This window comes from Zootoca vivipara, chromosome 4, assembly GCF_965207765.1.
Source record: "Zootoca vivipara chromosome 4, rZooViv2.hap1.1, whole genome shotgun sequence".
NCBI lineage: Eukaryota > Metazoa > Chordata > Lepidosauria > Squamata > Lacertidae > Zootoca > Zootoca vivipara.
The window spans coordinates 8,063,512-8,078,440 of record NC_142587.1 but is presented as its reverse complement, the minus strand read 5'-3'; the positions used below and the strand labels follow the sequence as shown (position 1 = coordinate 8,078,440).

Sequence of the window (14,929 nt, the reverse complement as noted above, 5' to 3'; positions counted from 1 at the left end):
GCCACCAGGAGGTGCCACGCTGCAGCGCCCGCCAGACAGCCCGGCCGCTCTCCTGCTCGCCCTGCTCCTTGCCTCCCGCCCGCCCACCGCGGGTTCGAGTCCCGGCCTCAGCCTGGTGGGTCAGGTCGGAGGCATGAGGAGGACAAGAGGCCAGGGGGGCGACGGAGGGACCTTTGCACCACGGTGCTTGATGTGGTTAAGACGGGCCTGCCTGTTTCGGTTCTACTCAAGTCCAGCTTCTGCAATATTCAATTGGGAATTTTCGTTTCTCCCTCTTGTAGTTGTGCTTGTCTTAGGACAGAATTATTAATTTGTGGCTACCAAGATTCTGACATTTTTCTTTATTTGTATTCCTTTGTGTTTCTGTTTTTGGTGGTTTTCTCTGTTCTATTCAATGAGGTGAAAACAACAAATACTGTTAACAGACAAATTAATACTATGCTATAAAACCCTCTTGAGAGTCCCATGGACTGCAAGAAGATCAAACCTATCCATTCTTAAGGAAATCAGCCCTGAGTGCTCACTGAAAGGACAGATCGTGAAGCTGAGGCTCCAAAACTTTGGCCACCTCATGAGAAGAGAAGACTCCCTGGAAAAGACCCTGATGTTGGGAAAGATGGAGGGCACAAGGAGAAGGGGACGGCAGAGGACAAGATGGTTGGTCAGAGTTCTTAAAGCCACCAACATGAGTCTGACCAAACTGCGGGAGGCAGTGGAAGACAGGAGTGCCTGGCGTGCTCTGGTTCATGGGGTCACGAAGAGACAGACACGACTAAACAACAACAACAACAACAAAACCCTTAAAATAATGAGCACTCCCACTTTACATTGTGGGTGCCCTTTGCAGGATCTTGCGTGGTGCTACAGTTCCTAGGGAGCTTACTGGCAAACAGGGGCTGACAGTGTTAATTTTTGGAGGTTCACACCCAGCCTCAGTAAGTTTCTTGCTGGGAGGTGGGGCCAGTCCCATTTATAAATAGGGGTGGAGCCAACAACAGCCAGGCAGTCAGCTCTGGAGATTCACCCTCCCTCCCTACCCTTTGTTTAATGTTTCTTGTTTGTAGGTTAACTTTTTCTTCCTGTTTCACGGGCGCTGCTACAGTCTTTGACTGGTTGCTGTTGAAGGACCGGGAAGAAATTTTCCTGCATTGGCAGGTTTTGTCTTCCTCATAGCAAATTCCACCCCCACGCACCAAGCAGGTGAGCAAGCAAGTGGCAGAGCGAGGCTTTTCACCGGGCAGCAGGGCAACGGCGTCTCCCAAGCTGCCCGGTAAAAACCTCACTCCGTGGTTTGCCAGCGCCGTACGGGCGCTGGAGTGCTGGCAACCTGAAACGCAGCACACATGCGCATCGTCGCTACGTAGCACCATAGTTGCCAACCCTCCCTTTTTTTCCCGGGAAACTCCCTTATTCCAAGCCACAGCTGTCAACTTTCCCTTTCTTTGCTGGAAATTCCCTTATTCCAGCGCCGTTTCTTGCTGCTATCCTGGATTGTTAGATATACCGTAGACTGTCCCCAGGACAGGTGAGGCTGCTGATCCCTTATTTTCAAATCCGAAAGTGGACAGTGCACATCATAGCACACTGCACATCGTCACTATGTAGCGACGCATGCATCGTACATAGCGGCACTGCGCATGCGCGCTATGAGCGGCACTTCCTCCACCACTGCCTTCTGGTGTTTATGTTTCCGCACATAGGATGCTTAGTGCTAAGTTTATAAATGCTGCAACTGGATTTTGTATGGACTGAGCCAATCCTGATTGTATTGGATTTGATAACCATTACACTACATTTAGGGACCCGGGTGGCGCTGTGGTTTAAACCACTGAGCCTAGGGCTTGCTGATCAGAAGGTCGGCGGTTCGAATCCCTGTGACGGGGTGAGCTCCCGTTGCTCGGTCCCAGCTCCTGCCAACCTAGCAGTTCGAAAGCACGTCAAAATGCAAGTAGATAAATAGGAACCGCTACAGCGGGAAGGTAAACGGTGTTTCTGTGTGCTGCTCTGGTTTGCCAGAAGCGGCTTTATCATGCTGGCCACATGACCTAGAAGCTATACGTCGGCTCCCTCGGCCAATAATGCGAGATGAGCATGCAACCCCAGAGTCGGTCACGACTGGACCTAATGGTCAGGGGTCCCTTTACCTTTACCTTACACTACATTTGCCTTCAGCACAAGTAAAAGCTCTGCTGGATGAAATATTTTTGGGATCTCTGCTGAACTCCATATGGTGTTTTAAATTTCTCCTCTCCACGTATGACAGAAATAAGTGGTAATAGAACTAGCATGGGCTCACCACCCAGTTTTTACACATGTGGGCTCTGTTCAGAAGTTACACTAAAGCCACAAACAGGGCAGGCAGCCCCAACTTACTACTCACTTGGCAAAATGCAGCCCACCAATATAGCAGCATCTGGCAGGTTACGGTGCAAGACTAGGAGGTAGCATTCATCCGTTGAGCTTGCCCACGCTTCACACAAAAGTGTTATGGTTTTTGTTGTTGTTTGTTATTTCTGTATTATTTCACTATGACTATCCTGTTAAAGCAAGTTCAGTTTCTAGTTTGCAATATGAACTTCCTGGGGTGCCAATTAGAATGTAGTTAAAGGACATGTGGCCCTCTTTCCCTTCCTCATAAATTATCCTCTGGGATCGTTGCCAAAAAGGAGTTCATGCAAGCTATGTCACCGTTTTGAAGTGTGCTTTGCCGTAATGTGTCCCACTCAAATTTGTACAGAAGCGAAGAGGTTTAGCACACACATGAAAAACCCTCAAAGCCCCTCTCACTTAAAATTCTGTTGCTGTATCCCAACTCCTATAGAAAGCGTTCAGAACTAGGGCATGAAGATAAAACTGTTTTCAAGGCAATTCACTTTGTTTTATTATTTGTTAAATAATATGGACAATTCGGCTGCACCACTGGGGAATAAGAGATACTCCTTATTCCAATAAGCTCAGTGTTCTGACAGCTTTAAAAAGCATACTGTTATTTGTTTCTCAAACTCAGCTGAAGACCATTCTAAGCAGGGGGGCTTAGAATTAGTTGATGGTTCCACTTTTTCATTGCTGATATTCCACTGTTCCCATATGCATTCAAAATGTAAATGAAGGTCTCACAATAGATAGGAAGTTCCTCGAGGCAACAGTGTCTTCTCCTATGCAGTGAGCGGCATTACACAATGTTGGCAATCAGAAAATGAACAATAATAGTTTTAAAGACTTCCATCATCTTAAAGGACATGCGGCGTCCCCAATGAACCTTACTTGTCATTTCCTTCTTAGCAATTAACTTCAAGGCTTACATAAGCCACATTTTCAGCTCCCTTTTGTTTATTTTATCCTTTTTAGCCATTAATTTAGAATTCCGAACATTTAAAAAAAGCTTTCAGCTAAGTTTTCTGTACATAAAAAGGGCAGCTACATCAGTCTATGGAGCAAACTCTTCTATCCCTGCATGCATACTGGATACACTATTTATTCTAATACTCTTTGTCCAAGGTCTTATGTATTTTGTTGGCATTTGTCTGTCTCGAGAGACAATGGAGTGTGCATCTGAAGTGACTATTCTGGGGTGCAAGTCAGGCCAATGTGTATGGGGGTCCTGGGCTGCCCAGACAACAAGACCCCCCTCTTGGCCTTACTGATGTAATCCAAAGGAAAGCAGAGCAATACGTTTAGGAGCAGGTTGGCTGAAGGAGGCCTACAAGGCACCATCCAACTACCGTAGGGACTACAGTACTCCACTCCGGATTTGTGTAGGCTTTTTACTCCTTAGCCTTTTCCTCTTCCAAAAATATCCTACAAGGCAACAGAGGTTTAGGAACAGAGCTTTCCTTCTCCTAGATGGGCTACCTTCCCAGGTTGCCGAGCCCCACCTGCCCCTCACTTGCCCATACAGCACATATAGAAATTGCCTTCTTGACCATTGGACCCACTATTGGTACACTCAAAGCTCTTTTTTTGATGATTTCATTTTTTAATAACATTTTTATTGAAAGTTTTAAAACATATTAAATACTAAAATTCAAACTCATTTATAAGAAAATAACAAATAAAATCTAATACGTTAGAAAGAAAATAAAATAATCCTTACAAAACACAATTGCATAGGAAAAAAGAAATAGAAGAAAGAATAGTGAAAAAATAACTAAAAAGACATTTTATCACATTTATATTGTTCACTAGCTGGCCCTGCCATGCGTTGCCAGGATTCCTTTAATGGAATACTTCTATAAGAGCAACCCTGAGGGGCATACACCTCCATGTGATATCCCTCCACCAAAATTTATCAACCAAAGCCTAACCGCCAACCTAACAAAGCTGTGACGATTTGCTAAGCAGTAGGCAAAAACCAAATGGCCACAGCCAATCAGCCAAATGGCAAAATTCCTACTGGGCCCCTGCAAAAGGCGACCCCTAAAAGGCAAAGCAAGGTCACTCTAAACCTGTAAGGAAAGGAGGTGGGTGGGAGGGAGATTCAAAACCTAGCAAGAGGGAAAGTAAAAGGAAGACGCTGAGCTTTTAAGGGACTCAAACTGCCAATCACGGATTGGTACATTCTATTTTCCCCAGCAACACACAGGCCCCAATCACTCAAGTCCCCTCTCAGTTAATCCCACCCCTAACACAAAGAGGATTTCCTGTAAGGCCCTTCCGCAACCCTCATTTCCTCCTCATAGAGTTAATGAGCTTTACCAATGTCCTGTTTGAAACCCAAAACTCATTTGGAAGGAATGGTGGGATTGGAACTTAATAAACGTCAACAGCAACATCTGGGAAGTCACAGGTTCCCTAACCTTGCCCTACCCTTTCCTCCATAATTTGAGCTGTGATGATGACTTTCAATGCAGCTGGCATCAAGGGTAAATTGCAGGAGAAAGAGTGGGAGAACTTAACAATTTTTTTGGGGGGGGGTGCCTTTGTGCTGGTGACAAAAGATGTCCAGAATGAGGAGAGCAAAATCTCATGTTCTGGTTCAGAATAACCCAGGATGTAAGAACCCCAGGATTATGTATTGTATTGTATTGTATTGTATTGTATTGTATTGTATTGTATTGTATTGTATTGTATTGTATTGTATTGTATTGTATTTATATGCCACCCTTCATTGCAAGATCTCAGGGCGGTTTACAGAGAGCTCTGAGTCCTCCACAGGTTTCTTGGACTCTAAGACACCCTTCAAGTATCCCTCTCCCTGATTCCTCCACAGCTTCTTGAGTTTCTTTCTGAAATGCCCTTGCAACTGTGGACCCCATTCCACCAACCTTGCATTCTGGACAGGACATAAGGAAGGACATGAAATTTTGACTCCACCCTCTCTATTTATCCCTCTCTACTGTCAGCTTCTTGCTTTCTACAGTAATCTGTAAAACTGAATGAATCCACATTCACCATAGCCTCACCATAGGATCAGCACCCAGTCTCTGGAACAGCCTTCGGAGTTAGCAATTGATGTACCATCTTGCTATATTTTCTTTGTGAAATTCAGTTTTGGGGACGGGGGAGGCTCTTGATCTCTTCTTTGTTGCTTCCCCAAGTACCTTTTGTGACCATTCTCCACAAATATAAAATGATCTGAATGATTTAAGCTCGAGTGCGTTTGATAAGCACGCCTATTTCTGGGCCAGGTCTGTTGCACAAACAACAGTCTATCCTCCAGCAGAAAAGACCTAGGATCACATTGGGAAGCAATTTTCTTGGCACATTTGAGCTAAGTCATTTATGTTCCAGAAGGTCTTATTCCCCAAATAATAGCTTGCAGACGTGCATTGAGACATGCAATCTGAGCAAGCACAGTAGCAGGGTTGTGTAACTATGCCAATTTGGCATGTATTACATGGCAGATATTTACATCTGCTGCTTCTATTGCTGTCTATGCTTCTTCTTTTTAAACTGGGAGCATGATGTGCAGTTAGGCCAGTGCAAGGTATAATCCACAACAGTGATTCAGATGAGCATTGGAAAAAATGTGTGTCTGATTTTTACAGATAAGGATCCCACACCTGTATAGTGCCAGTAGAAAGATGTCATCAAATGTTTGCCCTCCAAAAAGTTCACAATTGTCTTCAGTGGAAAGCATTTGACAATAGCAGGCCAGTGAAGCCAAGGGCTGAAGCACTGGGACTCTGGGCAGGAGCAGTAATGCAAAAGGCAGGTTGAGAAAGGCACATAAAGGCAGGAGACAAGCAAGCAAGTGATTCAAGCAGAAAGAGGCCAGGTGTGTGATCTATTTGTCAGATGGAAGGAAACTGCCGATAAAATTCTAAGGGAAAATAGGGAACTGTGCTGAGGGATTTTTGATCAGTGAAAAATACCCAAGAGGTGTTCTTGATCAGAGAATGTGATGCCCATTTGAGAGGAGGTGGCAACGCACTGCTAAAGAGCTGCCCCAGAACCTCTTGTTCAAAGTATCTTCTGACCTTGATGTCAGTATGAAATCCATTGGTGCCAACAGCCTAGTATGAGACACAAATCTGTATTAAAGTACAGTGGTACCTTGGTACTCAAACTTACAGTCATACCTCATGTTGCATCCGCGGACGAACACGGCGGACCCGGAAGTGTTTACTTCCAGGTTTCACAACGTGCGCGTGCACAGAATCGCTCTTTTGCGTATGCGCAAAAGCGCCACTCGGGGGGGCGGACTTTTTGGGGTGCGAACGGCACTCTGGAACGGATCGGGTCCGCAACCTGAGGTACCACTGTAATCCGTTCTGGAAGTCCGACTTCCAAAATGTTCAAAAACTAAGGCACTGCTTCCAATTGGCGCAGGTGCCCCAGAAACAATAGTCAACAACCACATTGGATGTTTGGCTTCTGAAAAATGTTCGAAAACACTTACTTCTGGGTTTTCAGTGTTCGGGAGCCAAAATGTTTGAGTACCAAGGCGTTTGGAATCCAAGGTTCCACTGTATTGGGATCTGTAAATATTAGAAGCATTTCCGAAGCATTGACACACTTTTGGGACAAAAGAAGAGTTTGGATTTGATTTGATATCCCGCTTTATCACTACCCGAAGGAGTCTCAAAGAGGCTAACAATCTCCTTCCCCCTCCTCCCCCGCAACAGACACCCTGTGAGGTGGGTGGGGCTGAGAGACTTCAGAGAAGTGTGACTGGCCCAAGGTCACCCAGCAGCTGCATGTGGAGGAGCGGAGACACGAACCCGGTTCTCCAGATTACGAGTCTACCACTCTTAACCACTACACCACACTGGCTGGAATGGAATGTTAACAGTCTATCACAGAGGAAAGCTTACTAGAATTATTTGTGTTGCAGATGTGCAGAAGATCAGAGCAAAAGGGGTGGCATTTGTCTAATTTGCAGCCATGGGATCCCAATGCACCCTAGGGAGGCTCTTTATAAGCCACACAGGGTCCACCTGTCTGATGCGCTTCGGAGCTTGGTGCAGTGTATGGAGGTGGAGCCAATCCCACACTCCTGCTGACTTGCCTACACTTTGCCAAGCTCCCTGCCCCTTGCACCTCCCCTCTTCCTCTCAGGAAGTGCTTGCAACTCACTGTGCAGGGAAGCCATTAGAAGAGCAGTGCTCGGCTCATACGACCTCACCAGCCACTACAGGCAACAGAACCTTTCACACAACTAATTCAACCCTCAGCAGTACAGGTAGAAAAAATGTACCAGCGTAAATGAATTCTGCTTTACATCTCACACACACACACTTCCCAGATTTCTGCTACCAGTGCTGAAATAGATTTCTACAGGGACAAACTCATATCTCTTATTGTTCCTAGAGGAAGCTTTACAGACCTAACAATATAGCACTTTTTAGTCCCTGCCAAATCTTTTATAGCAACATGGTATGTGATTGAGATTTATAGGATTACTTTGCAGTCCTCCCGATTTTATTGTAATCCACCAGAGAATCATGGTGGATTGTTTCTCTAAACCCCCCCAAAAAGGGCATCTCTCATGCCTATCCTAATTTTCTCAAAGAACAGTTCACAAAGGATATTCACAAATATTAGGCTAAGACTTGGTCACATTTTTGGGAGGGGGGGGGAATTTGCACTTTTTATTGGAGTATCACAGCAAAAAAAAAAAATCCCTCCGACACAGTGATGAGGGCAGAGGGAAACCCTTTGTCCTGATTTCCCCCCCCTTTTCTTAAAAAAAGTTGATGGTAACAGGAAAGATCGAGTGGAGAGAGGGAGGACGGAAATAATACATCATTATGCAGCAAAGGGGAAGAACATTCTGGAATCCCACACCATTTGCGGCAAAGGTGGCAACTTGGTGTTGTGAAAGTATTTTCCTCTCCAGGTGAAGGGGGTGTTTTTGGTGCTTGTGCAATGGAGAAAGTCTTCCCTGGCTGAAGACCGTTGTCTTGCTTTCGGTTCCCCCAAAGAGGGTGCAATAAAAACTCCTCCCCTGGCAGATGTAAGGGGGATTTTCTTTTGGCGCTGGGTGCTACAAGGAAAGACTTTCCTGCGAGTTCGAGAACGGCCCGAGAGGGCCAAATGAGAATCAGTACATGTGACATTAAAAGCTTCCGGCTCACCCAATCTTTGTATCCACGAGAAGAAACAGAGAAAACTTAGGCCACACAAGAGCCTGGATGAGCTGGCTGTGTACAGCAGTTGTTTGATGGCTTTAGAAGTTTTCAAAGGGGGGGGGGAGGATGAAAGATGTCCACAGGCTGTCCCAGTAAATCTGGATTCGAGAGATCTGTCGTTAACCACAGAGCACTCCCACCCATCCCGAAAGGATTGGAATAACCAGCAATAAGTGGAAGATGACGTCCCGTCAGCAATTGCACAGGAAGAAGGAAACTACCTCAACTATTTTCTCAGCTTCTGTAGGATAGCATAGCACATTCGTAGGGATCCATAGGAGAGCAAGCAGATCCATGGGGAATTAGGTTTGGTGTTATGTGCTAAAACGTCTTCCTGCAGCCAAGGGAGGTTCAGCCCACATGACGAGAGAGGGGATCTCTAGATGCGGAAGCTCTCCTCTTTTCCATCAATGTGCTTGAGGCGCAGGTACACATCAGTGCCAATCCCCTGCATAGATTGGAGGGTCAGGGAGCCACCCAGATACTCGGCATAAGCACGGGAGGTCGGTAGTCCAAATCCAGACCCATACATGGGTCCCGACTGGGCGCTGTTCCCCATTTCCACCATGTTCCCAAAGAGGGTATTCATGCGGGGGTCCTGGGCGCTCGCTTCTGCTGTGGTGAAGTGGTAATCTGACACCTTCTCAACGTGGTCATGAGGAATTCCGGCACCTCAGTCTGAAATCCTTATGATCAGGTCAATGTCATTGTTGGCAATGGTGGTGGTGATATCCGGCACGTTGTAAGGGGTATCCAAGTGAGACTCCATCGTGGCTCTCATGGCATTCTTGAGCAGCTCTGGAAGGATGTAGTCAAGAGGCATCGGGATAAAAGGGAAGTGGGCAGCCACATGGCCATTGATCCGCACCCGGGGCGCGTTCCCGTACTTGTGCTCACAGAGACGCCTGGAAAAATCTACCCATTTCTCAATTATTTTCTTTTGAGACAAGCGGGTGCAGATGATCCCAACAAAGTCTGGCTTGTCTTCATGCAAGGCAACATGATGAGTGGCCAACATCCAGATGCCCAGGTGAGAGGTGAGGGTCTTGTCCAGGAAAGAACGGATCAGCTTCTCATCCTGTATGTGCTTCCGACATTCCCGCAAGCCCTCGGCCAGCAACATCACCAGGTCCTTGTGGTCGTCTAGGAGCTGCTGGACCAGTTTGCAATACTGGGGCTCTGACTCTTGGTCCTTGATCGGGGGGAATTCACTCAGTTTCTGGAACGCTCAGATGCAGGATGGTGCACATGAAGGATGGTGGGGTTGCACCCAATAATGAAGGGGAGACTCCGAAAGCCTTTGATGCGATGAGCAATGCGGACGGGGAGTTTGTGGTGCAAGTAGCAGGCGCTTTTCAGCAGGTGGCTCCCATCTTGGAACCGTCCAGAATACAACATGGTGGTTGGAGTCAACCTCACAGTGGGCTTCTCAGCTGTGACATCAATGGCCAACTGGTTGTAGAAGGAGGTAATGGTCTTGAATCGCTCACGGGCCACTTCATGGTGCTATAATAATAATAATAATAATAATTTATTATTTATACCCCGCCCATCTGGCCGGGTTCCCCCAGCCACTCTGGGCGGCTTCCAAAAAAACAGAAATTCTAAAATACAGAAATCCATCAAACATTAAAAGCTTCCCTAAACAGGGCTGCCTTGAGATGCCTTCTAAAGGTCTGGTAATTGTTCTCTTTGACCTCTAGTGGGAGGGCATTCCACAGGGTGGGTGCCACTACCGAGAAGGCCCTCTGCCTGGTTCCCTGTAACTTGGCTTCTCGTAATGAGGGAACCGCCAGAAGGCCCTCGGAGCTGGACCTCAGTGTCCGGGCAGAACGATGGGGGTGGAGACGCTCCTTCAGGTATACCGGACCGAGGCCGTTTAGGGCTTTAAAGGTCAACACCAACACTTTGAATTGTGCTCGGAAACGTACTGGGAGCCAATGTAGGTCTTTTAGGACCGGTGTTATGTGATCTCGGCGGCCGCTCCCAGTCACCAGTCTAGCTGCCGCATTCTGGATTAGTTGTAGTTTCCGGGTCACCTTCAAAGGTAGCCCCACGTAGAGCGCATTGCAGTAGTCCAAGCGAGAGATAACTAGAGCATGCACCACTCTGGAGAGACAGTCAGTGGGCAGGTAGGGACTCAGCCTGCGTACCAGATGGAGCTGATAAACAGCTGCCTTGGACACGGAGTTGACCTGTGCCTCCATGGACAGCTGTGAGTCTAAAATGACTCCCAGGCTGCGCACCTGGTCTTTCAGGGGCACAGTTACCCCATTCAGGACCAGGGAGTCCTCCACACCCGCCCGCCTCCTGTCCCCCACAAACAGTACTTCTGTCTTGTCAGGATTCAATCTCAATCTGTTAGCCGCCATCCATCCTCCAACCGCCTCCAAGCACTCACACAGGACCTTCACCGCCTTCACTGGTTCTGATTTAAAAGAGAGGTAGAGCTGGGTATCATCAGCATACTGATGGACACCCAGCCCAAACCCCCTGATGATCTCTCCCAGTGGCTGCATATAGATGTTAAAAAGCATGGGGGAGAGGACAGAACCCTGAGGCACCCCACAAGTGAGCGCCCAGGGGTCTGAACACTCATCCCCCACCACCACTTTCTGAACACGGCCCAGGAGGAAGGAGCGGAACCACTGCATGACAGTGCCCCCAGCTCCCAAGCCCTCTAGACGGTCCAGAAGGATGTTATGGTCGATGGTGTCAAAAGCCGCTGAGAGATCCAGCAGAACAAGGAAACAGCTCTTACCTTTGTCCCTAGCCCGCCGGAGATCATCGACCAGTGCGACCAAGGCAGTTTCAGTCCCATGATGAGGCCTGAATCCTGACTGGAAGGGATCCAAATGGTCCGCTTCTTCCAGGCGTGCCTGGAGTTGTTCCGCAACCACTCGCTCAATCACCTTGCCCAAGAATGGAAGATTTGAGACTGGGCGATAGTTGGCCATATTGGCCGGATCTAAAGATGGTTTTTTAAGAAGCGGTTTAATAACCGCCTCTTTCAGCGGGTCTGGGAAGGCTCCCTCATGGAGAGAAGCATTTACCAACCCGCGAAGCCCATCGCCCAGCCCTTCCTGGCTAGCTTTTATAAGCCAGGATGGGCAAGGATCAAGGAGACAGGTGGTTGGTTTCATTCGTCTAAGCAGCCTGTCCACATCCTCGGAGGTAACAGATTGAAATTGATCCCACAAAACTTGACTAGACAGGACTCTAGCACTCCCCCGCCCCGGCCCTGCTCCCACGGTGGAGTCTACCTCTTCCCGAATCTGAGCGACTTTATCTGCAAAAAACTTTGCAAAATCATTGCAGGAGATCATGTGGCCCGTACTGGGCCCGGATGGAGCAGGTGGTTCCGCTAAATTGCGAACCACCTGGAAGAGTCTCCTGCTGCTGTTTTCTGCAGATGCGATGGAGACGGTGAAGAAGGTCCTCTTCGCCGTCGCCATTGCCACTTGGTAGGCTCGAAGTTGAGCTCTAGCCCGTGTCCGGTCTGATTCAAAATGAGTTTTCCGCCACCGGCGCTCTAGCCGTCTCAACGACTGTTTCATTGCCCTCAGCGCCGGGGAAAACCACGGGGCTGTCCGGGCTCCATGCAATCTGAGAGGGCGCTTTGGAGCCAGACAGTCAATAGCGCTGGTTAACTCCGCATTCCAGCGGGCCACCAGGGAATCAGCTGAAAGGCCATCGACATGGGATAAAACATCCCCTACCACTCTTTGGAAGCCAATTGGATCCATTAAGTAGCGGGGGCGGACCATCCGAATCGGTCCCACCTCCCTGCAGAGGGAAAGGGTTGCGGAGAAGTCCAGTTGCACCAGAAAGTGATCTGACCATGGCACTTCTTTTGTTTCGCTTTTACTTAATGTCAGATCACCAACATCCATAGAGGTAAACACCAAGTCCAAGGCATGTCCGCGGCTATGAGTTGGGCCAGACTTATTCAGGGACAGCCCCATGGTGGCCATGCTTTCCACGAAGTCCCGAGCGGCTCCTTGTAAGGTCGTGTCGGCATGGATGTTAAAATCCCCTAAGACAACCAAGCTAGGTGTCTCCAGGAGCACATCCGACACGACCTGAAGCAGCTCGGGCAGGGAATCCTTGGTGCAGCGGGGAGGTCGGTACACCAAAAGGAATCCTGTACTGCCTCTATTGCCCAACTTCCAGAACATGCACTCAGAGAACTGGGTCTTCCCAATAGGACGCCTGGTGCAAACTAATGACTTCCTAAAAATCACTGCAACCCCCCCTCCCCGCCCAGATGGCCTGGGTTGCTGTGCATAAGAGAAACCTGGTGGGCAAGCAGCGCCAAGAACGGGCCCATCGGCTTCCTCCAACCAGGTCTCTGTCACACATGCCAGGTCAAATCCTCCATCCACAATCAGGTCGTGAATGGCGGTGGTCTTATTCATCATCGACCTGGCATTGCACAGCAGCACCTTCAGGTCATGTGGGTATCCCTTGCCTATTCCAATATCCGTCCGGTCAGGACCAGACCTGGAGGCAGGGATAGTCCTCAGACAACGACTAAGTCTGCCTCCTCGGTCAATGGCCGAAGAGGACAAGTACCGCAGGACCGAGGGGAAGGAGGGGAGAGCACAGGGAGCACGGCCCCCTGCTCCCCCCAGCTCCAGCATCAGCAATGTCTTCCACATCATTCTCTCTTCCGTAGGAACCTCAAGTAAACTTGGTTATCTTATGCCAGCTTCCTTGCTCTACAGGGGCAGGTAGCTCCGTTTCCATCTCCTGCTCAAGCAGCTCGGGGTCCTTTTCCATATGGTGCTCCCGGGATCCCCAGGGGGGTTCAACGCCACAAAGAAGAATACGAGGAGGAGGAGGAGCAAAAGGAGGAGGAGAATAAGCAGCCGCTGCCCTCTTTTAATCCGGGTCCTTGGTCACATTTTATGGGGAAAAAGATGTAATGTACTCAGATCATTACTTCATGCAGCCTAATTCTGTGCTTCAAAATGAGTAAGTTCAGTTTATTTGTTCATTGGGTTGGTTGTTCTGAGATTTACCCAACTTCTCAACAATGCTTTTTAAGAAGCCTATAAACTATTATAAAATATAATAAAATTAATTTATAATCAGAGCACTATTAAGGTGATGGTGTATCTAAGCATAATAAAAAGCAGAAAATCATAACACTACAAGCCTTGGTTATTAGCATTTCAGTATCGTGTCAAATGAAAGTTTTACCTTTTTTTGAAATAACAACAGTAAGCTAACAAGATGAGCCTATCTGAACAGAGTCCTAAAGGAATGGAGCCACCACTAAGAAGACTCTGCTTTCATATGGAACCAGAACCCTCAGCCAACCCTCTGAAATTATCTTAGATCACAAAGGAGTGGATGGGGTGAGAAATATGATGAAGCCATTCCTTCAGATAGCCAAAGCCCAGATCATATAGAGATTTTAAAGCCGTAGTCAGTATTTTGAATTGTGTCCAGACACTAACTGGTTACAACAGGTGTAACTGGGGAAAGGCTTCTCTGCACCACTTGCATACCAAACATTAAGCCAAGTTTATCAGCACTGCTAGGCAGCAAGCCAGCTCCTTTAGGGATGTTATGATCCCACCTGGAGCAGCACATTGACTTACTCCTAAACTGATTGGCCCACCTACAATCAGCACTCATCCAGACCACTGCCAGTTCTAGATAACTGTTCACAGATTTCTCTGCTTTGCTTGTTGCCTACAAAAAGGCAAAACATAAGTAGCCAAAGATGTGCGATAATTTTACTCAACATTGTGTATTGAAAACATTGGTAAAGGTAAAGGGACCCCTGACCATTAGGTCCAGTCGTGACCGACTCTGGGGTTGCGCGCTCATCTCGCATTATTGGCCGAGGGAGCCGGCGTACAGCTTCCAGGTCATGTGGCCAGCATGACAAAGCCGCTTCTGGCAAACCAGAGCAGCACACGGAAACGCCGTTTACCTTCCCGCCAGAGCGGTTCCTATTTATCTACTTGCATTTTGACGTGCTTTCGAACTGCTAGGTTGGCAGGAGCTGGGACCGAGCAACGGGAGCTCACCCTGGCACAGGGATTCGAACCACTGACCTTCTGAACAGCAAGCCCTAGGCTCAGTGCTTTAACCCACAGCGCCACCTGGGTCCCTGATCTTTATTTCAGCTGAGTGCTGTCCATTTCGGATACCTGTGGCTATGTTAGCTAACAGGAACATGATAATGGTTTCACACCAAGATGCAAAATGTATTCTATCATTAAATAAGATATTTTAGAGGGGGAAACCAATCTCCATGTCTTGCATGGTGCCATCTCCTTCAGTTTGAATGTCTATGGGACATATGTACAGAATGCCTATACATTTTGAGACCATCTTTG

The 14,929-nt window shown here is 47.8% G+C and overlaps 1 pseudogene; it reads right to left on the bottom strand.

The window, feature by feature from the left end:
- Window positions 1-8,153: 8,153 nt before the first annotated feature.
- On the bottom strand, window positions 8,154-13,390 carry LOC118085392 (branched-chain alpha-ketoacid dehydrogenase kinase-like; annotated as a pseudogene).
- Window positions 13,391-14,929: the final 1,539 nt, after the last annotated feature.